This window comes from Sciurus vulgaris (assembly GCF_902686455.1).
Source record: "Sciurus vulgaris genome assembly, chromosome: 11".
In the NCBI taxonomy this organism is placed as follows: Eukaryota; Metazoa; Chordata; class Mammalia; order Rodentia; family Sciuridae; genus Sciurus; species Sciurus vulgaris.
In genome coordinates this window covers 68,540,227-68,557,765 of record NC_136472.1, presented here as the reverse complement: position 1 = coordinate 68,557,765, position 17,539 = coordinate 68,540,227, and positions in this window count along the sequence as shown.

Below are 17,539 nucleotides of genomic sequence, written 5' to 3'. Positions count from 1 at the left end.
ATCATAATAATTATTTGAGTAAATTACTAAGTTGAATGCCCTTGTCATACAAGGCAAATGCATCTGTGTGGGTCCACTTATGGTCATTTTTGTTCTGTTCATTGGATAATGTTTTCCTCTCCTGTGTTAATCAGATACTGTCCTTAATTACTATGATTTTACATTAAGTTTTGCTGTAGGTTAGTGGCAGCCCAATAGTTTGAGAACTATTTCTACTTCAAAGACTAAATATTTTTGATATTTGTGCTTCTACAGTAAGTTTCACTTGAGATATTCAATTTCTACAAAATTTTGAGCTTGATTTATACCCTATTTTGAAATGAGCAGTCATTTTATAACATTAAGACTTATAATCTGGTGTAGGGTTGTAGGTCAGTGGTAGAGCACTTGCCTAGCACACATGAGACACTGGGTTTGATCCTCAGCACCACATAAAAATAAATAAATAAAATAAAGGTATTGTGCCCATGTACAACTAAAAAAAATTTAGAAAAAGATATAATCTATAAACACAATGAATCTCTTGATTAAACTGGATAATGTTAAATTTCCTTCAGTTTTCTTTGAAATTTTAAATATAGGAGTCTTGCACACCTTCATTAGTATTTTTATCCTCTGTAATTTTGCTGTCAGTACAATTTTGCTGTCAGTATACTTCAATTCTTAGTTTCTCTTACTTTTACTAGCATATGATTTTTGGAAATAAAAAAGGTACATGCTTACCCTGATTAGTTAACTTGTTGGATCTGATGACTTGTCTTTAGAGTGTTTTGCATTTATTAAATGTTAAACAATATTGTCAGTGGAAAAAAATTTTCTTTCTAATCATTGTGTCATGTTTCTTTACTTACCCTGTTTTATTGATGAGGAGTTTAGCAAAATTTGAAAGTGAGTATTGTACTTTTTTTCCTCCCTCATCTCTGGGAAAATTTCTTAATATGTAACAACTCAAATTTATGTTTCATTGTAGTTTTTTAATCAAAACTAGCAAAATATCTACTATTTCAAGTTCAATATATTTTTGCATTATCAGTCTTATATTTAATCAACATTGTTTCCTCATAAACCTATATTATGAAATGACTTCCTCATTTTATGTTAATGTAGTGAATTGTTTGTTTTTTTCATGTAAAATGATTTTGATCCCCAAATAAAATTCAAGAAAACCAATGTGTATGTGTCTGTAATAAATAAGTTAGATTTGAAATATTTTAAGATTCTGTAATAAATTTTATAGAGGAATCCTAGTCTTTAGTGTTTGCTTTCTGTGATACTGTTATTGCAGTACAGGTTTTCCTTGCCTTACAAAACTCTCTAAGAAATTATCTTTTTCTATATTCTCTAGCAATAAATTTGTGGGTTTTCTATAATTCCTTGTTTAAATGTTTCAAATGATTGTTAAAGATGGTAACTTTATCTAGAGTTTTATTTCTATGATACTTTGAAAGACATAAATTCTTTTTTTCCTCTTTGTTTATTTATTTATTTTTTACAGACTGCATTTTGATTCATTGTACACAAATGGGGTACATCATTTCATTTTTATGGTTGTACACAACGTAGATTCATACCATTTGTGTAATCATACATGTACATAGGGTAATGATGTCTGTTTCATTCCACCATTTTTCATACCCCCTCCCTTTCATTTCCTTCTACATAATCTAAAGTTCTCCATTCTTCTCTTGTTCCCCATCCCCCCAACCCCATTATATATCATCATCCACTTATCAGGGAAAACATTCAGCCTTTGGTTTTGGGGGATTGACTTATTTCACTTGGTATGATATTCTCCAACTCCATTCATTTACCTGCAAATGCCATAATATTATTATTCTTTATGTCTGAATAATATTCAACTGTGTATGTATACCACAGTTTCTTTATCCATTCTTCCGTTGAAGGGCATCTAGGTTGGTTCCACAATCTAGCTATTGTGAATTGTGCTGCTATAAACATTGATGTGGCTGCATTACTGTAGTATGTTGATTTTAAGTCCTTTGGGGACAACTCTAAGATTTCATCTTACTCCAATTAGAATGGCTATTATCAAGAACACAAACAATAATAGATATTGGCGTGGATGTGGGGGAAAAGGCACACTTTTACATTGCTGGTGGAGTTGCAAACTGGTGCAGCCACTCTGGAAAGCAGTGTGGAGAATCCTCAGAAAACTTGGAATGGACGCACCTTTTGACATAAATTCTAGATGATCTACAAAACACGAATTTCACATGGGAACTTCTGGGCCATTCTGCCTTATTCTCTTTTCTCCTTAAACCCCTCCATATATTAGAACATTTGAATATAACATGTACACCAACTAATCTTTATTTTTCTGGATTTTTTTTTTTTGTCTTTTTTATTAGAGCTTCACTTCAGGTTTCAGCAAAAGATTATATGAGTAAAGGCTTGATCTTGCCCAACTAATGTGCCTTGAGAAAAGGAGTTATGGTTTTCATCCCCTAGTATACTGACCTTCTTGCCTATATATGTTTCCATGTAAAAATCAAGTTAAACAAAGAAGGTGCACTTCCACAACCAGTAAGTTAGAAGATGCTCAATATTAGGATACAAAATTAAAATACTCTGACACTGAATAATCAGTTTTCATGAACTTACATAGCTTAAATTATGCCACTCTCCATTTTCAAGCCAACACTCATGCATCCTCTACCTGAACTCTGAATCTGGCTCAATGATGAAGCTGTGTTTCTGCAAACACACCTTGTTAAGAAAATGAGTCGATGGCTATAAAGAGTGGAGAAAACCAAAAGTAATAAAATAAAGAAAGAGAGAAGATGGAACAAGAGAATTTGGCTATTAGAGGGGAATAAAAAGGAAGATAGAAGGAAGGAAGGTAGAATGAATTAAAAATGCAAGAACCAACTATACTGTTTGCAATAGACTCATTTCATAGACAAAGATATCCACAGGGTAAAATAAGAGGACAGAAAAAGATAATTCATGCCAGTGGAGTCTGAAAACAAGAAGAAGTAGCTATTCTCATATCTCACAAAGCAGATTTTAAGCAAAATGTAATTAGAGGAGACAATGAAGCTCACTACATACTGGTAAAATAAAAAAATCCAACAAGGAGATACAATAATAATAAGTATTATTATAAATGTCAGCAAATGTCAGCACACCCAATTACACAAAACAAACACCTCTTGACATTAAATGTCAAATAGATCCAAATACAATAATAGTGGGTGATTTCAGAACACCCCTCTCACCAATGTTTGAGTCATTCAGAAGTAAAAATCAATAAAGATATTTTAAAACTGATAATACTGTATATCAAATAGATCTAACAGACATCTATAGAATATTTAATCCATGCCAGGCATGGTGGCACAAACCTATAATCCCAGTGACTTTGGAGGCTGATGCAGGAGGATCACAAGTTCAAAGCAAGTCTCAGCAAATTGGTGAGGCCCCAAGTAACTTAGTGAGTACCTGTTCCAAAATAAAATACAAAATGTGGCTGGAAATGTGACTCAGTGGTTAAGTGTGCCTATGTTCCATCCCTAGTACCAAAAAAAAAAAAAAAAAAAAAACAACAGGATATTTCATCCAAATACAGCTGAATTCACTTTCACTTTCTTCTGCAGCTCATGGAATATTTTCTAAAATAGACCATATTCAAGTTCATATAGTAAATCATAGCAAATACAAAAACAAAAAGATAAGATAACCCCATGCATTTTATCAGATAGTAATGGAATGAAATTAGAAATCAAAAGTACAAATATTATAGAAAACACAAAAACACGTGGAGATTGAATGATATCCTTTCAAGTGAGAAAAGGATCAGTGAGGAAATGAGAGGAGAAATTTAAAATTCCCAGAATCAAATGAGAATAGTGATATAACATTTCTAAATCTCTGGAACAAATTCAGCAGAGTTGCAGAATACAAAATCAACACATGGAATTCGATAGCCCTCCTATATACCAACAGTGAATATGTTGAGAAGAGAATCATGAAAAATATTACATTCAAAATAGCATCAAAAATAAAATAATTGGTAATAAATCTAACTGAGGAACTGAGAAGGTAAAACGATCTGCACAATGAAAATTATAAAACACTGAAGAAAGAAATTTAAGAAAGACCTGAAGACCTAGAATAGACAAAGTCATTATCATGGTTAATTCTTGATTGGATTAAGAGATGCTGATGATTAAAAGGCTTCTGGGTGTGTCAATGAGGGTGTGTCTAGGAGAGATTGGAATGTAGAATAGGAACTGAGGTGGAGGCCCTCCCTAAGCATGGGCAGCACCTCCCAATAGGAAGAAATAAAAGTTGGAAGAACAAGGAAGCAGATGCAGATGCAAGCTCCGCTCTTCTTGACTGCATTCTTGATTGCTGCTTCCATCATCTGAGGATATTGTACTCTCGCTTCTTCACTCTCCAAAGCAGAGTCTGCCAGTCATTCTCCAGGTAGTTTCAAGAAGCCTTGGTCTTGGACTAGGGTAGCACTTTTGATCTTTCTTCTTCTGGGGTTTCTGCATCTTGGAATGCGCAGCTTCTGGTTCTTCCAGCTCTCCAGCTGCAAACAGCCATTGTGGACTATCCAGTTTCTGCTTGTGTAAGCCAATTTAATAAATTCCCTTTTTAAAATCATACTTTCTGTTGATTCTGTTCTTCTAGAGAACCCTGACTAATACAGCCATCCTTAGCAACAAGAGTGATACAGGAGGCATAGAAATACCTGATCTCAAATTAGACCACAGAGTTATAATCACAGAAACAGCATATAAATATTGAACAATAGAATAAACAAGAATACACAGAAACAAATCCACATAAATATAGTCCGCTATTACTTGATAAAATTGCCAAAAGTAGAAGATGGAGAAAAAAACAGCCTCTTTAATAAGTGGTGCTGGGAAGAGTGGATAGTCACATGTTGAGGAATGAGACTAGATCCCTACCTTGCATGCTGCACATAAATAGACTCAGAATACATCAAAGACCTAGGCATTAGACAAGAAACAGTGAAACTGCTAGAAGAAAACATAGGGCTAACACTCCAACACATTGGTGCAGGCACCAACTTCCTTAAAGCTAAAAAAATAGAACCAAGATGCAATAACTGGGATAGCATTGAATGTAAAAGTTTCTTCACAGTAGATTAAGAAAATCTGATACATTCACAATAGAGTTCTACTCATAAGAAGAATTAAATTGCCATTTGTTGGTAAGTTGATGAAACCGAGGAACAGCTAAGTAAATAAGCTGGACTCAGAAAGTCCAGGGACAAATGTTTTCTCTCATATGGAAACTAAAAAGACAAAGGAAGAAGGAGGAGGGGAGAGAAAAGGTAAGAACCAGGGAGTAAAGGTGACCAAATTGTGCTATGTGCATGTATGATTATATCACAATAAATCTCAGTTTCATATGTACTTATAATGCATCAATTAAAAATCAATTAATAGAAGGAAAATCAATAGAGTAGAGATAGGGGATAAATTGAAAGGAGAAGAGGAGGGAAGGAGATAACCTTCTGATTGAAACAGAGAAAATCATGTTATACACATTTATGTATGTGTAAAATAAATCCCACTATTATGTATAACCACAAAGCACTAAAAATGTTGCAAAATAGAATTACAATAAAAGTTTTGCATTAAAAAACTGTATTAGACAGATATCATTATTATTAATTCATTTCACAACTGAAGAAAGAGAGGCAAAAAAATCTATATAATTTTCTTAGGTTACACAATTCATGCCAGAATGGTAATTCAAAGATAAGGCCCTCGGGATCTACAGTCCATGTTCTTTAGTGTCATAAGTCTAGCATCCACACCCTCTGTCTTCACATTACTCTGATAATTAAACACAGAATTTTGATTTTTAGTGTAGTTTTCTCCAGAAAATGTTCATTTTTTAACAGTGGCACTATTGACATTGAACTAGATGAGACTTGATAGTGGGTAGATGCTTAGAAATATCCCAAGTAACTACATTCTAGACACCTGGAACATTTCCCCAATTGTGAAAACTTTTCAGTTTCATTTCCATGCCCAAGACACTGCCAAAAATCCTCTGTAAGGCAAAACTGTTTTTGTTGAAAAAGGATTTTCCAGTCTTTCATGCTCACATTGAATTAGGCAGGACTCAACTTTCAAATGTTAACATGTATGTCTGGATAAAAGATGTCTGGAAAAGGCTTATCTAACTGTTAAACAGATTTCCTCAATGCTTGATTTCCTGGAATTATTACTATGCTAATGGGCTTTATGGATGTTCACACACATTGCTATTACAATGTGAAGTTTCTCCCAAACATAGCTAAGAATTTATATCTCATATATATATATACATGTGTGTGTGTGTGTGTACATATATGTATATATATCTTGTATATATATAGTGACTATATATATCTTATATATAAAGTGATATATATCTTATACGTATTATATATATATTTTGATCATTAACACTTTAAAATAATGGTTTGTTGTCAGATTTAACAAAAGCCTTTTGAGAAGGAAAATAAAACAAATTTTAGAGAAAGTGAAATTTGAGAGGCTAGTAAGTGCATTATTTTGTATGAGACAACTATGGCATTCCTAAGAACCATCATGAAGTCATTTTCCACTGAGTCAAGATTTTATTGGTAATGACTTGAATTTACATGGCATTAATGAGAATGATATCAAAATGAGGGATCCGATGAGAGTTTTACATTGTGGATAGAAAAATACTGGTTATTTACGTCATGATTCAAGAGAGAAATGAAAAAAAGAACTGGTTTCGAGAAATAGGAACAAGATAATTGAGAAAAATTTCTTAATGCTGAAAGGCAGAGGGTAGAAGAGAAGGAAGATGAACAGAGTATTGTATTTTAACTTAAAGCAGAGGAGTACTGCCAAATCTGTCCTCTATGCCCAAATTTATTATCTGTATAATTTTTATTTTATTTCATTTTATTTCTTTTTTTTATTGTAAACAAATGGGATACATGTTGTCTCTGTTTGTACATGGCGTAAAGGCATACCATTTGTGTAAACATAAATTTACATAGAGTAATGTTGTCTGATTCATTCTGTTATTTTTTCCCTTCCCCCCACCCCTCCCACCCCTCTTTTCCCTCTATACAGTCCTTCCTTACTCCATATTTGCCCGCCTCCCTAACCCTAACTCTAAACCTAACACTAACCCTTCCCTCCCCCCCATTATGTGTCATCATCCACTTATTAGTGATATCATTCGTCCATTGGCTTTTTGAGATTGGCTTATCTCACTTAGCATGATATTCTCCAATTTCATCCATTTGCCTGCAAATGCCATAATTTTATCACTCTTTATGGCTGAGTAATATTCCATTGTATATATATACCACAGTTTCTTTATCCACTCATCAATTGAAGGGCATCTAGGTTGGTTCCACAGTCTGGCTATTATGAATTGAGCAGCTATGAATATTGATGTGGCTGTATCTCTGTAGTATGCTGATTTTAAGTCCTTTGGGTATAGGCCAAGGAGTGGAATAGCTGGGTCAAATGGAGGGTCCATTCCAAGTTTTCTAAGGAATCTTCACACTGCTTTCCAGAGTGGCTGCACTAATTTGCAGCCCCACCAGCAATGTATGAGTGTACCTTTCTCCTCACATCCTTGCCAACACCTGTTGTTGCTTGTATTCTTGATAATTGCCGTTCTAATTGGGGTGAGATGGAATCTTAGGGTGGTTTTGATTTGCATTTCTCTTATTACTAGAGATGTTGAACATTTTTCCATATGTTTGTTGATTGCTTGTAGATCTTCTTCTGTGAAGTGTCTATTCATTTCCTTAGCCCATTTGTCCACGGGATTATTCGAATTCTTGGAGTAGAGTTTTTTGAGTTCTTTATAGATTCTGGAGATTAGTGCTCTATCTGAAGTATGATTGGCGAAGATATTCTCCCACTCTGTAGGTTCTTTCTTCGCATTGCTGATAGTTTCCTTTGCTGAGAGAAAGGTTTTTAGTTTGAATCTACCCAGTAGTTAATTCTAGCTTTTATTTCTTGTGCTATTGGAGTCCTGTTAAGGAAGTCTGGTCCTAGGCCGACATGTTGAAGATCTGGACCTACTTTTTCTTCTATAATCTGCAGGGTCTCTGGTCTGATTCCGAGGTCCTTAATCCATTTTGAGTTGAGTTTCGTGCATGGTGAGAGATATGGGTTTAGTTTCATTCTGTTGCATATGGATTTCCAATTCTCCCAGCACCATTTGTTGAAGAGGCTATCTTTTCTCCATTGCATATTTTTGGCACCTTTGTCTAGTATGAGAAAATTGTATTTATTTGGGTTTGTGTCCGAGTCTTCTATTCTGTACCATTGATCTACCTTTCTATTTTGGTACCAATACCATGCCGTTTTTGTTACTGTTGCTTTGTAATACAGTTGAAGATCTGGTATTGCAATACCCCCTGTTTCACTCTTCCTGCTAAGGATTGCTATAGCTATTCAGGGTTTCTTATTCTTCCAGAAGAATTTCACAATTGCTTGCTCTATTGCTGTAAGGTACGTCATTGGGATTTTAATTGGAATTGCATTGAATTTGTATAGCACTTTAGGTAGTATGGCCATTTTGACAATATTAATTCTTCCTATTCAAGAACATGGAAGATCTTTCCATCTTCTAAGGTGTACATTAATTTCTTTCTTTAGTGTTGTATAGTTCTCATTGTAGAGGTCTTTCACCTCTTTTGTGAGATTGATTCCCAAGTATTTTATTTTTTTCGATGCTATTGTGAATGGGGTAGTTTTCCTAATTTCTCTTTCTGAAGATTCATCACTTATGTATAAAAATGCCTTGGATTTATGAGCATTGATCTTGTAACCTGCTACTTTACTAAATTCACTTATGAGTTCTAAGAGTTTTCTGGTGGAATTTCCAGGTTCCTCTAAATATATAATCATGTCATCAGCGAACAGGGATAGTTTGAGTTCTTCTTTTCCAATTCGTATCCCTTTAATTTCTTTGCTTTGTCTAATTGCTGTGGCTAGAGTCTCAAGAAAGATGTTAAATAGAAGTGGTGAAAGAGGGCATCCATGCCTTGTTTCAGTTTTTAGGGGGAATGCTTTCAGTTTTTCACCATTTAGAATGATATTAGTCATGGGCTTAGCATAAATGGCCTTTACAATGTTAAGGAGTGTTCCCACTATCCCTCATTTTTCTAGTGTTTTGAGCATGAAGGGGTGCTGTATTTTATCAAATGCTTTTTCTACATCGATTGAAATAATCATGTGATTCTTGACTTTAAGTCTATTGATATGGTGAATTACATTTATTGATTTCCTGATGTTGAACCAACCTTGCATCCCTGGGATGAAACCCACTTGATCATGGTGCACTATCTTTTAAATATGTTTTTGTATGCGATTTGCTAAAATTTGGTTGAGAATTTTTGCGTCGATGTTCATTAAGGATATTGGTCTGAAATTTTCTTTCCTTGATGTGTCTCTGTCTGGTTTAGGTATCAGTGTGATATTGGCTTCATAGAATGAGTTTGGGAGGGTTCCCTCCTCTTCTATTTTATGGAATACTTTGAGAAGTATTGGAATGAGCTCTTCTTTAAAGGTTTTGCAGAACTCAGCTGAGAACCCATCTGGTCCCGGACTTTTCTTTGTTGGTAGGCTTTTGATGACTTCTTCTATTTCAGTACTTGAAATTGTTCTATTTAAATTGTGTATGTCCTCCTCGTTCAGTTTAGGTAATGCATATGTCTCTAAAACCTGTTGATGTCTTTGAAATTTCCTATTTTGCTGGAGTATAGATTTTCAAAATAGCTTCTAATTATGTTTTGTATTTCAATCGTGTCTGTTGTGATATTTCCTTGTTCATTCTGAATTTTAGTGATTTGGGTTTTCTCTTGTCTTCTCTTTGTTAGTGTGGCTAAAGGTTTATCAATTTTGTTTATTTTTTCGAAGAACCAAATATTTATTTTGTCAATTTTTTGTATGTTTCATTGTTTCAATTTCATTGATTTCAGCTCTGAGATTAACTATTTCCTGTCTTCTACTACTTTTGGTGCTGTTCTGCTCTTCTTTTTCTAGGGCTTCGAGCTGTAGTGTTAGGTCATTTATTTGTTGAGTTTTATTTCTTTTATTAAATGCACTCCATGAAATAAATTTCCCTCGAAGTACTGCTTTCATAGTGTCCCAGAGATTTTGATATGATGTTTCTTTGTTCTCATTTACCTCTAATGATTTTTTAATTTGCTTCCTAATATCTTCTGTTATACATTCATCATATAATAGCATATTGTTTAATCTCCAGATGTTGGAATAGTTTCTGTGTTTTACTCTTTCATTTATTTCTAACTTCAATCCATTATGATCTGATAGATAGAATACATGGTAGTGTATCTTCTTGTATTTGCTAACATTAGCTTTATGGCATAATATCTGGTCTATTTTAGAGAAGGATCCATGTGCTGCTGAGAAGAAAGTGTATTCGCTCTTGGTTGGATGGTATATTCTATAAATGTTTGTTAAGTCTAAATTATTGATTGTGTTATTGAGATCTATGGTTTCTTTGTTCAATTTTTGTCTGGAAGATCTGTCCAGTGGTGAGAGAGGCGTGTTAAAATCACCTAGTATTATTGTGTTATGGTCTATTTGGTTTCTGAAATTGAGAAGGATTTATTTGACATACATGGATGAGCCACTGTTTGGGGCATAGGTGTTTATGATTGTTATGTCTTGCTCATTTATGCTTCCCTTAAGCAGTATGAAATGACCTTCTTTATCCCTTCTGACTAACTTTGGCTTGAAGTCCACATTATCTGAAATGAGGATGGATACTCCAGCTTTTTTGCTGAGTCCATGTGCATGGTATGTTTTTCCCCATCCTTTCACCTTTAGTCTATGGGTATCTTTTTCTATGACGTGAGTCTCTTGTAGGCAACATATTGTTGGATCTTTCTTTTTAATCCAATCTGCCAGTCTATGTCTTTTGATTGATGAATTCAGGCCATTAACGTTCAGGGTTATTACTGAGATATGATTTGGTTTCCCAGACACTTGGTTCATTTTTAAAATTTTATTTATTTATTTGTTTGACTCAACTTGGTTCCTCCTTTATTTGACAATTCCTTTAGGATTATTCCTCCCTTTGCTGATTTGCTTCTTTGTTTTTCATCTCTTCCTCATGGAATATTTTGCTGAGAATGTTCTGTAATGCTGGCTTTCTTTTTGTAAATTCTTTTAGCTTTTGTTTATCATGGAAGGATTTTATTTCATCGTCAAATTTGAAGTTAAGTTTTGCTGGGTATAAGATTCTTGGTTGGCATCCATTTTCTTTCTGGGCTTGAAAAATGTTGTTCCAGGCCCTTCTAGCTTTTAGGGTCTGGATTGAAAAATCTGCTGATATGCGTATTGGTTTCCCCCTGAATGTAATTTGGTTCTTTTCTCTCAGAGCCTTTAAAATTCTGTCTTTATTTTGTATGTTAGGTATTTTCATTATAATGTGCCTTGGTGTGGGTCTGTTGAAATTTTGTGTATTTGGAGTCCTATAAGCCTCTTGAACTTGATTTTCCATTTCATTCTTCAGATTTGGGAAATTTTCTGATATTATTTCTTTGAATAGATTTTTCATTCCTTTGGTTTGTTTCTCTAAGCCTTCCTCAATCCCAATAATTCTTAAATTTGGCCTTTTCATGATATTCCATAGTTCTTGTAGATTCTGTTCATGATTTCTTACCATCTTCTCTGTGTGTTCAACTTTGTTTTCAAGGTTAAATATTTTGTCTTCAATGTCTGAGGTTCTGTCTTCCAGGTGTTCTATCCTACTGGATATGCTTTCTATGGAGTTCTTAATTTGGTTTGTTGTTTCCTTCATGTCAAGGATTTCTGTTTGGTTTTTTTTCATTATCTCTAACTCTTTATTGAAATGATCTTTTGCTTCCTGTATTTGCTCTTTTAACTGTCGATTGGTGCGATCATTTAATGCCTGCATTTGCTCTTTCATCTCATCATTCAGTGCATGCATTTGCTCTTTCATCTCATCGTTTGCTTCCCTGATCATTTTAATTATGTACATTCTGAACTCCTTTTCTGTCATTTCTTCTGCCATGCTGTCATTGGGTTTTATTGATGTAACATCTAGATTTGTTTGCGGCATTTTCTTTCCTTGTTTTCTCATATTGTTCAGGTATCAGTGGACCGCTGAGATATTGCAGATTTCCTCTATTGACTTACAATGTCCCTGAAGATTTCTATATATATCCCCTCTTGGCGTTCATTTGGCTGAAGTCTTGGAGGAAGTTGATAGCATGGTGCTCCACAAGGAAGCTGCCTCTCTAGGAGTGGTGGCCTTCAGGTGGGGTATATTCCCTGCTAGTGGGCAGAGGTGCCTCCACTTGTTGACCAATGGTCATCCAAAGCGGAACTAGTCTGCAGGCTGAGGCAAGGCCTGTTTGGGCCTGAGTCTCTGGTTTTACCGTCCTTGTGGGGAAACCTCACCCGGCAGGGAAGACTCCCGCGGTGGGGAGGTCTTGCTGGTCAGTTCCCCTCCTCGAGGTTCCCCTCAATTTACAGCTACCGCCTGGGCTGGGCTGCCTTCCTCTGTAAAGTTCCCAGGGGCCCGGCCCTACCTCCTGGGCCTGGGAGCCTCACCCTTCGCAGATGAATCTCCTTAGGGTGCCCCTTCTCAGAGAATCTGCCTGCAGTCCTGGAACCTTCGCTGCACCCCTAAGCGTGTCTCTGTGCGGCTCTTCCACCCAGAAGCCTCCTAGATCCTGGGACCCTGCTCTGCACCTAATCACCTGGCTATGTGGCCCCTCCTCTGAGCAGCCACCTGGGGCCCCATACAATCGCTCTGTGTCCCAGAGACCTGTCACACACCTATTCCTCCAGACAGCCACCCAGTATTCCGGTGCGGTCACTAGGAGTCCAAGAAACTCACTGCATGCCTCCTCTCACCAACCATCCGTAGCCCTGGGCAATCAATCACTCCGAGTCCAAATGACCCTCCCCGTTCCTGCTCCTTCTCCAGGTAACCCCCCCAAGTGTTCAGGAGCGGTCGCTCTGAGCGGCTCTGAATCCATGTGACCCGCTGCACGTGTCCTCTGGGCAACCGCCCGGAGCTCGGTGCGGCCACTCAAGAGCAAGCGACCCACCGCGCTTCCCCTCCAGGCAGCCCCCCTGTGTTCAGGCGCTGTCACTTTAAGTCCAAACAACTCACCACTCGCCTTCTCCTCTGAGTAGCTGCCTGGAGCTCTAATGCAGTCACTGCGAGTGCAAACGACCCGCCGCGCTCCTCCTCCTCCTCCTACTCCTCCTCCGGGCAGGCCCCAGTGTTCAGAAGTGGTCTGAGTCCAAACAGCTCTCCACGCAGCCCCTCCTCTGGCAACCGCCTGTAGCTCTGGTGCAGTCACTCCGAATCCAAGCGGCCACGCTCCTCCCCCTCCTCCTCAGGGCAGGCCTCGGTGTTCTTAGTCCACACAGCTCTCCTCGCCGCTCCTCCCCTGGGCAGCCACCCGAGCCCCAGTGGTTGCTCCGAGTCCCAGCGCTGTGCTGAGCGGCCTCCTCTACAACGCTCCCAGTTGTCGGATTTCACTGCTCCAGTGGGGGGAGGGGTGTCTCGCCGACAGCTGTACTTCACAAAGTTCCCTGCGTTCCGGGACTACCATCCCATCCAGGACGCCTCCCCAATGAGAGAGACTCATCCGGCTGCTTTGAGTTGGTCCCAAGTCTCTCAATATCTCCTCTTTTGAATCCCGAGTCCTGGAGCAACATGAAATGCAGCCACCCTCTAGGCCGCCATCTTAAACCCCACTGTATAATTTTTAAAAACAGGTAACATGTGCTTTACAATTGTACTTTGGGAATTAATTAATTAATTGCTAGACAGAGAGGATATGGAGCAATCACACTTTTGTCTTTTCCATGTAATATAACAACTCAGGATTACTCAGAGACAGATTTGTGGGACAGTGTAAATAGGAATTGTTGCTAAGTAAAGATATTGAAATATCACCCTTCTTTCAGGGGTCTGGTAGAAGAACTGGGTATTATGGGTCAACTGCACATGGATCACATAGTTTTATGATTTATAATTGCTATCATAAGTACTACTTTTGAATAATAAAATTGCACTTTATATACAACTAGTTTACATTCTTTACAATAAGTTAACAAAGATGGGCTTCACTATTCCTGTTGTGCAGTTGCAAAATATAGCCTAAATTAATTTTCTTAGCATTCAATAGCTAGTTACTGACATGTTTTCTCAAAGTACAAACTTTTCCTTATTTTGACAAAAATCCATTATTTTTCTTCATTATATGATTTTCAGAGCTTTTCAATTACTTATCAATCCAGGAATCCAGAACAGTGTGTTCACCTCCCATCCTCAAACAGTAAAAATAACTTATATTTCCCTAGGGTTATGCTGAGGGCGGGGGGAAAGGGGTCTCAAGGGAATATTCCAGTCAAGAGTGAGGGCAGATGAGAGTAGTTAAAAGCAGATATGTGGTGCTGGCAGAACACCTAGCCGGATCAAGTCCAGGATGGTGGAGGATGAAATCACCCTATCCTGGTTTGTCTTCACAGAAGAGACTGTTTCTTTGCTCAGGACATCTACAGTTCCTTGAAGAGCTGTCTGCCTTATTTTCTTATGCCCATATTCAGTACTTTCTGTATCTACAAGAAGTCCCAAAGTTTGACAGTCTGAAAACCCAGCCAGCCTGCATCAGGGTGAATGGCTGTCTGCATGTGAGGGCTCAGTTGTGCCAGAAAGAAGCTTTGCAGTGAGAAGAACAGGTAAGATATTAGTACATTAAATACTTAAAGGATCCAAGAAGTGGTAGGGAATGTCAAGAGGTATGAGTGACTTCTGCTCATGTGACATCACTGCTCTGGGACAGGCAAGAGCTAATGATGGACTTCCCCAGAAAGGGGCCAACTGTTACCCTCAATAGCTGCTCAGAACAGCTCTGTGATGGAATAGTACTGTGAACTCATCTCCAGGCACAGGTAGTACCTAAGGTGAGAATTGTACTGAAATCCCTGTTTTTTCAAAACATTGCTATCGAATATTAACTAAAAATTAAAATGCTAACACTGAGGAAGTTGATGATGATATTGTTGGTGGTTTGAATGTCTCTTCTATCTTCCTCTTATGTGTCTCACACACACCTAATGATACTGTGAGTAAAACCAAGGGGTTAGGCAAGACAATTCTGAAGAGGAGCCCCAGGGCTTCTGCTTCTACAGTGTCATCAAGGGCCCTTCAGATCACGCCTTTTGAGTCACTGCCCTCGGTGGCTGATAGGCATAAGGTAATGGCTACTTCATCATCACAATTAAAATTTTGTTTTACTTGAGCCCAAAGCATCTCCTATGTCCCAGACACTTGTGAGGAGCACTTTAATACATTTGCTTGAATCTATTAAATGTTACACAAAGTGATACAATTTTCAGGGTATTTCAAGCTCAATGAAGTTTAGTAATTTGTCCTGGGTAGTTGAGATGATAGATACCAGTTGTTACCTGACATTCTCTGCCTCTGAAAGGTGGCCACTGAGAATACGGAGCTTGTGTCCACATCCAGTAAGGAAGACAGACTGAATACTCCAAATCAGAGATGTTTTTACAGACAAGTCGGGGGGAGTTCTCGAAGAGGGGAGACTGAACATCACCAGGAGGATTAAGGCCCAAGAATATTGGAGGATTTGATGATGGGTATCAAGAAAGAAGAAGACAATTGTGTGTGTGTCAAAGTGATGATAGTTCTTGATTAGTGATGAAGGAGACTAGAAGTTTGATATAAAAAGCTAGGAAAATAAGGGTGATGCATAAAGAACAGCATTTCCTAACATGTTATGATTTATAAATCTCTATATTTAAGATGAAATTATATAAATTATTCTCTTCTCTCCATTGTATCTACTCCTAAAAAGGAAGGAGAATGGTATCAGAGTGGAAAATTCCTGTTATCCCTGTAGAATGTTACATAATTAGTTATTTTATAATTAGGTCCATTAGAGGAAACTATAAGGTTTGGTTGTATTGGTAGAGAAGGACAGTTTGGAGAATGGGCCATAAGATTTTTGGCAAAGCTTTGACAAAGAATATGCTATGTGAAGAAAAAGTTTATTGATGTCTGGTGCTCAGAGTAACTGGAATTGGGTGGTTACCACATGCTTAAGTGATGGGACTGTCAGGACTCCTACTCTAATGCCTGTCCTCCCCAGTTCATGGGGGTATTTGTCTCATGTATTCACCACAGAACATTTGATCTGTTGTGCAACTGAGCTCTCAGGACCCAAGCTCTAAACCCGTCTTATAAATCAACATTACATTCTTTTTCTATTTTCATTTTCTTTTTTTTTTTCTCTGAAAAATGTCTTTCTCTCTCTTCTTGCTTTGTTAGAAACCCTTACTAATTCCTTGTGAATGGAAGTAATTTCCTCTTTCTCAACCTTCTATTTGGGACAATATACCACTACCTCCCCAACATACATACCTCAAATTTATCATAAGCTAATTGGATTCATCTCACTCAGTGATTTTCCAAATTTTCATACAGGTTTTTTTTTTTTTAATGTCTGTTTCAATAAATGACCAAAGTTCTAAGAAGTAAATGAATTTGTTTGATTACTTTCTTTCTCTTATCCTATGATAATCCACATTATTTGTGCTTTTTTTTTGAATATAACATTTATAACTATATATCCTTATTACACTGTTAGATTTTACTTTCATTAATTTTTATTACCATAATAATTTCCATGCTTTTTCTCTGTCAATCTTTAGACTATTCTTATCATTTGTCTTAGTTGGGCACTGACATAACATACATCTGGTCAGTTGACTACTTTTTATTGCAGTTAGTATACAGGGTCCTCTAAGAATGGGTATGATTTCTTTATATTTACATGCAAGTACCTTCATAAATTCTGATTCATTACTTTTAAAACTTGGTTTCAACAAGCACCTGGGAGAGCCACTTGTGCCCTATAGTTTTACTCAATTATATAGCTTACAGTATACAGTACAGTGTACAGTAATACAATAACTAGTAACTACAGTAATACAACAGTTCCCTCTTTACCCCTAGTTTGTTTTCCGCCATTTCAGTTATCTGCTATGAACCATTGTCTAATAATAGTAAATAGAAACTTGTAGAAATAATTCATAAGTTTAAAGTAACTCATTGATATATATTGTTGTAATCATTCTATTTTAGTACTCGTTGTTATTAATCTATTTTTGTACCTAATTTATGAATTAAACTTCATCATAGGTATGTGTGGTAGGAATAAACAATACATACAGGAATAAGTCTACCTACAGTTTTAGACATCTCCTGGAGATCTTGGAATGCATCTCCAGGTATGAGGAGAACGACTACACTCTCAGTTATAACTCTACAACGACATGGGTGCCCATCAGTACAGGATGCAGATCATATCCCTTTGATTCCATCTAACTAGTAATTGTCATTTGAGACCTAACTTAAGAATCATCTTAATTAAGTCTTCCCTGACCTTTCTGGATGAGCTTCAATCTTCATCTGTATTTCATATCTT